This window comes from Zingiber officinale, chromosome 5B (assembly GCF_018446385.1).
Source record: "Zingiber officinale cultivar Zhangliang chromosome 5B, Zo_v1.1, whole genome shotgun sequence".
Classification (NCBI taxonomy): Eukaryota; Viridiplantae; Streptophyta; class Magnoliopsida; order Zingiberales; family Zingiberaceae; genus Zingiber; species Zingiber officinale.
In genome coordinates, this window is record NC_055995.1 from 17,719,635 (window position 1) to 17,725,782 (window position 6,148).

The following is a 6,148-nucleotide window of genomic DNA, read 5'->3' on the forward strand; positions in this document are numbered from 1 at the left end:
CTACATATGTAGATGCAAACATATATATTATAGATATGTGACATAGTTTAAAAATACACAAAATTTAAACACTACTTTATCACGTTTACCTCATCCCGCATGCTGATCAAGTGTACTGGTCAAGCGACATGACCACCTACAGCATTAGCGATACATTGACATGTAACTAGGATTGAAACAGGCAGTGGTGCTGCTTGATCAATTCCTTTATCAATGAAAATCCTCATGCAATTCACGAGTAATGGAACATCATCAATAAAGTTGTTAGGTCCATTAACAGAGACACTTGTCCCATATGCAACAATCTTGCCGTTAGGCTCCAATAACAACATCACTGTTTTACTCTATAAGACAAACAACTCATTTAAGTAACGGATGAATGTCCTGGTGAGGTGAGTTTTATACCGACACCAATTTGAATTTGCAGAGCTCAAACACTCATTCCTCTATTTTGGGTCCATTTTGTATGTCAACTACACAAAAATTATCTTAAGTAAATAAATAAAAGAAAAGAAAAAAAATGCATCACATAAGAAAGTGTCATGTTACTTATATTGATAGATTCTCATATCATGTTCTTAACTTCATTTGACACCTGATTCCAAGAGTGATAATTAATATTAATTTTTTTCCAAGCAAGCAAGCCAATAAAACTCTACAATTCAGAAGCCTTTTGCTCCACTGGTTGTCCATACTCATTAAATCTCACATTCTGTTTAACTCCCTGAAACATTTGAATAGCAAGTTTATTCATTTGAGTACGACCTCTCTTTGATCTTGTTGTTTGGATCATCCTGTTTGATCCTACCTCTTGGCTATCCTTGGTACCCTCATGATGTCGCTTATTCATTTGAGTACGCTTATTCTTTTGCTTCTAATTGCAAATGATCTTGGCTGTTAAGCTAGTCAAGGAAAAATAGGAAGAGACTTGGAAGAAATACAACCATAAAATTCTTATGTTTCCTTATAATTTCTCAATGCATAAGAACAAAGCAAAATAATACATCTACAAAGGAGAAGCCAAAACAATCACAGGAAATCAAATCGAATTTGCAAATGAAATTGAAAACTCTAACCGGGTAGTTCTTGGAATCTTTTGGAGGCTAAAATTGGATGCACATTCCAAGGTACAAATTCTATATAGTAACACAAACATAACAAGTAACCAACCAAAATTTGTGAAATTAAGCATAAGCATCAATAATACGAAAATCCAAATAGGTGGGTTAGCTATTGTTGAAAATTATTTACCTAGCGCTCAGCCTTCTTTGCTAACAAGAGAAGAACTTTGCCAATTTCATGCAATACAAGGCGGATATGGTGCCCATGCATTCTCACAACTTCAATCTCTTCTTGGATACGCAATATAATTCTAGAGATCTGCTCTTTTGATGGAATGCTTCCACGATTAGATACAGTAAATATGCTATTTACATTATCCGAAAGACGATTTAGGCATAAAGTAAGAAATGTTGCTTGGAATATGTTAATGGCAGCAACCAGTGTTCCTTTCCTTCCGGGTTCAGAGCAGGTAGAACGCCCTTCACATTAGTGTCACATGAAATTCTTTCAAGAAGATTCTCAATCATAGAGACCAACTTTGGGTACCCATGCGTAAGTGCTTCTTTGGCAAAACTAGATGCCGTGAAACCGGACATAATTTGACTAGCAAAAGTTTTCACAAGTACTTCCTAGACCCGTTCTGTTAATAGAGGATCGCCATCCTGTACCAGGTCCAGAAAAGTGAAGAAACAAAAGTTTAAACAATAAAGTGCATCAAAACATCAACAAAAATAAAATTAAGTTAAAAAGAATAATCCATAACATGATGTATGATACAGTGCATAACAGTAGGGTCCGATAAGATCAGATAGTCAGAAGTCAAAGGAGTCTGATAGTCAGAAGTCAAGGGGACGTGACAGTCAGAAGTTAATGAGACGTGACAGTCAAAAGTCAAGGAGATGTGACAGTCAGTAGTTAGGAAAGAAGAAGTTAGACCGCCTGCTGTTATCAGCCGCATAATTCCTAGTCGGGTGCTATCCCAGATCAGAGACATAAGACATAGCCTGGAGTAAGACCTGACCTTCCCCGACTGGTCTGATTTCCTTAACCTGATTTGCATAGACATGCTGATACTTTTAGCAAGACAACTCCCGATTGCCCTTCAATACTCCAAGCGTGAAAGATGGGACGCTCGTCGTAGCTCGTCCCCGTCATCAAGACTCGAGCCAGGTGCCACACCCTAACGGTCAACCCAAACTGCCCGTAACTTAACCCGGACAGGACAGAAGATACTAGGCGACAACAATGTCAGGGAATCATAATTGTCTGTCAGAGAATAACTTCCATATGTCAAAGAATATTCCAATGGTCTATTGTCTTCTGCGAATAGAACCTTCTCTCAATCCATAAGAGGGTATCACATGTCTTCCATCACCCGATAGGCCCTAACACCCAACATTCTCTAACAGCGGTCAGGTTCCAAAGGTACTCTGTCTCATATAAAAAGAGATGTCCTCTCCCTTATACAGGGATGCTCTCTAGCGCATTTGCACTTGTCTTCTACAATTTTTTTTCCTTCGTACACTGCTCTTTTGGAAAAAAGTACTTGACTTGAGCGTCGAAGAGCCTGCGCCGAGGACTTTTTCCTTGGTTTCTGGTCTCTAATGTTCCGTGTGCTTGTCTGAGTGTGTGCAGAGCCTAAGTGCCATCAGTTTCGTCACCGCAGTCCTTCAGTCCCACGTGGGGGTTCGTTTTCTTGGGCTCATACGCAGGGGTGTCCAAGTCGCCTCTCCGTCAATGCTAGTGACATCTCAGCCGGTCTTCGTCTGACTCAGATTCCGGACAGGATCAATTTGGCGCCGTCTATGGGAACTTCCTTCGCCTGTTCTGGAGCGTGAAGATGGAGGATACCGGAAGGATCAACATCACCATGACAATAGGAGAATATGAACTGTTCAAGGAGGACAAGAGGCTGGTGGCTTTCGAAAAATAGACCACTGCTTCACACCCACACAAGATACCCGCAGTTTCTAAGGACCCGACCCGTGTCTCGGATAGAGGATCTAAAAGAAAACAACTAAGGATTTCCCTCTAGCCTTCTATCGAGAGCCCTGCCTGGACTATTACAACAAGGGTCCGGACTGTTATAATAAGAAAGAACAACCACAGGCCTCCATGGCCGAGATCTCCCTGCCTAGAGATTCAAAGAAGGGGAAAGTCATAGTCCTCCGAGAGGAGCCCAGGGAGGTGCCTGAGGAGAAAGTGACATTCTCTCTAAAGGTACTCAAGAAAAAGCCACTAAAGAGATACAAGCCCCCAACTATTGAAAAGTATGATGGTAGCAAGGATCCGGAAGCTCATCTCCGAAAATTTTGGAACACTGCGCAGCTGCACCAATACAACGACGCCATCTAGTGACGGGTGTTCTTAAACACTTTGTCCGGCTTAATGCAAAAATGGTTCGATGGATTACCGAATGGGTCTATCACCTGCTTCTAAGACTTCAAAACCATTTTCCTGCACCATTTCGCTAGTAGCAGGAAGTATCAAAAGATAGACCATTGTCTCTTTGCTTTCAACCAAGGGTCTGCTGAGCCCTTGAGAAGCTATATCAAACGCTTCAACCAGGTAGCCCAGGACGTCCTGTTTGCTACCTCAGAGATATTGATGAGTGCCTTCTCCCATGATCTAGTGGAGGGGGAGTTCTTCCGGGCTCTCATCTGGGAGCCAGTACAGAACTTAATGAGATGCTGGAGAGGGCAGCCAGCTACATCAACATAGAAGAAGCCCAAGCAGGTCGGCGAAAAGTAAACAAGGCGTCTGCCCCTACCAACAGGCTAGAGAAAAGGCCGCTCAATCTCCAGCTCGGCCTTTTCCCCGTTCTAAGGATGCCCGACTAGGATTCTCGCTCGATCAAGACTCCAGGATAGCTCAGCAGGTAGAAGCTGTCCAAGCCCCAAGACCTGGTCAGTGGGGACCTCACTTTTGCACTTGCAACATGTCTCACACCCATGCCATCGGGAATTGCGCCCAGTTCGCCCGTGACTCTCTGCGCGTAGTTGGTTTTGCCTCCACCTGAGATCGTGCCCAAGATACAAAGGCTGCTGGCTAGCTAACCTATTACAGTCGGTCAGTTAAGTAAATCCCTACCCAAAAATGCAGGTCAGGGAAGCCAGCAGCCAGGTAGGGGCAAGGAGCCAGGGGAATCCTTGGAGGAGGAGAACAATGGAAATGCGTCCATCCGAGAGATCTACATGATCTACAGAGGGCCTACAGACGGAGATTCAGCTAGGGCTTGGAAATCTCATGAACTCCGCTTGGAGATACATGCTGTAGGATGAAGCAAGGAACAAGCTGTCGAGCCCATAATTAGTTTCAGGCCGCAAGACTTGGAGGGATTGGAGCTCCCACGCGATGATGCCCTAATAATCAAAGATGTCATAGCCAACAGCTGCGTGGCTAGGGTTTTTGTTGATACCAGAAGCTCTGTTAACATGTTGTTCAAGAATGTATTTGAGGGCATACAAATTGTACGAGTTCATCGACAATGAGGTAAGACTAATGGGCCAAATCAAGCTAGCCATATCTCTATGTAGCGAGCCCCTAGTGGGACGTGGAGAAGCACTTTCATCGTGGCGGATTCACCATCCTCTTATAACTGTTGGTGCAATTTCCAGTAGGTCAAGGTTGACCTAGTTGACCAAGCGTAAACCTTGGTCATGGTTTCGATGTTTGACAATATAGAAAGACATGTAGACATGGACAATGCAGGTGCAGTTGTCCATGCGGAGAGATACTGATCAGGGTCTGATAAGGTTGGATGAAGAAGAGTCAAGTAGGTCAAGGTTGACCGGATACTTGACTGGGAAGTCCTAACTGGGATGTTAGGCAGTTCGGAAAGTCCTAGTGAGTGAAGCCAGGTAGTTCGGAAAGTCCTGGTGAGTGAAGCCAGGCAGTCGGGAAATCCTGGTGAGTAAAGCCAGGTGAAAATCCTAGTGAGTGAAGCTAGGTGAAAGTGAAAGTCCTGGTGAGTGAAGCCAGGCAGGGGAAAGACCTAGTGAGTGAAGCTAGGCAGTTTGGAAATCCTGGTGAGTAAAGCCAGGTGAAGATCCTAGTAAGTGAAGCTAGGTGAAAGTGAAAGTCCTGGTGAGTGAAGCCAGGCAGGGGAAAGACCTAGTGAGTGAAGCTAGGCAGTTTGGAAGTCCTGGTGAGTGAAGCCAGGCAGATGGAAAGTCCTGGTGAGTGAAGCCAGGCAGTTGGAAAGTCCTGGTGAGTGAAGCCAGGCAAGGGAAATCCAGATAGGTCAAGGTTGACCAGACATCTGGTGAAAAGTCCAAGCAGGGAGCTTGGCACGAGAAAAGTCCAAGTAAGACTTGGCACGGAAAAGTCCAAGCAGGGAGCTTGGCACGGGAGAAGTCCAAGTATGGAAGCTTGGCATGGGAAGTCAGAGAGGGCTCGGTAGCTCGGTAGCTCGGTAGCTTGGTAGCTCGGCAGCTCGGCAGCTCAGTAGCTCGGTAGCCCGGACTAGGTCAGAGAGGGCTCGGTAGCTCGTTCTCTGGACCGGATGGAGTCGGAGAGGGCTCAGTAGCTCGGTAGCTCGGTAGCTCGGTAGCCCGGTAGCTCGGTAGCTCATTCTCTGGACCGGACGAAGTCGGAGAGGGCTCGGCAGCTCATTCTCCGGACTAGGTCAGAGAGGGCTCGGTAGCTCGGTAGCTCGGTAGCTCGGCTGATCGGTCTGGTGACCGATCAGTAACCAAACAGAATGCTTCTGTGGATTATCTGATCGGAAGAAGAAGAAGGAGAAAGGCTGATCGGTCCAGGGACCGATCAGACTCCTCCTGGACCGATCAGGACATAGCCTGATTGGTCCAGGCTTAGCCTGATCGGTCCCCAAGACCGATCAGAAGGGTCCTGGACCGATCAGGGTGGAGCCTGATCGGTCCACGTTCGACCGTTGAGTCACAACGGGTCGCTCCGTCTTCTCCGCTGGCTTCTGTCTTCGCTGTGCAGGTTCGCAGGTTATAAAAGGAGATCAAGGCTTTGGTGGTAACTCTCCTTTTTCCTTCTTCCTGTCCCTAAGTGCTGCTGTGCTTGAGCTTTGTTGAGCTTCTCCAAAGCTTCGCTTGAGCTTCCGGCTGGATCATCT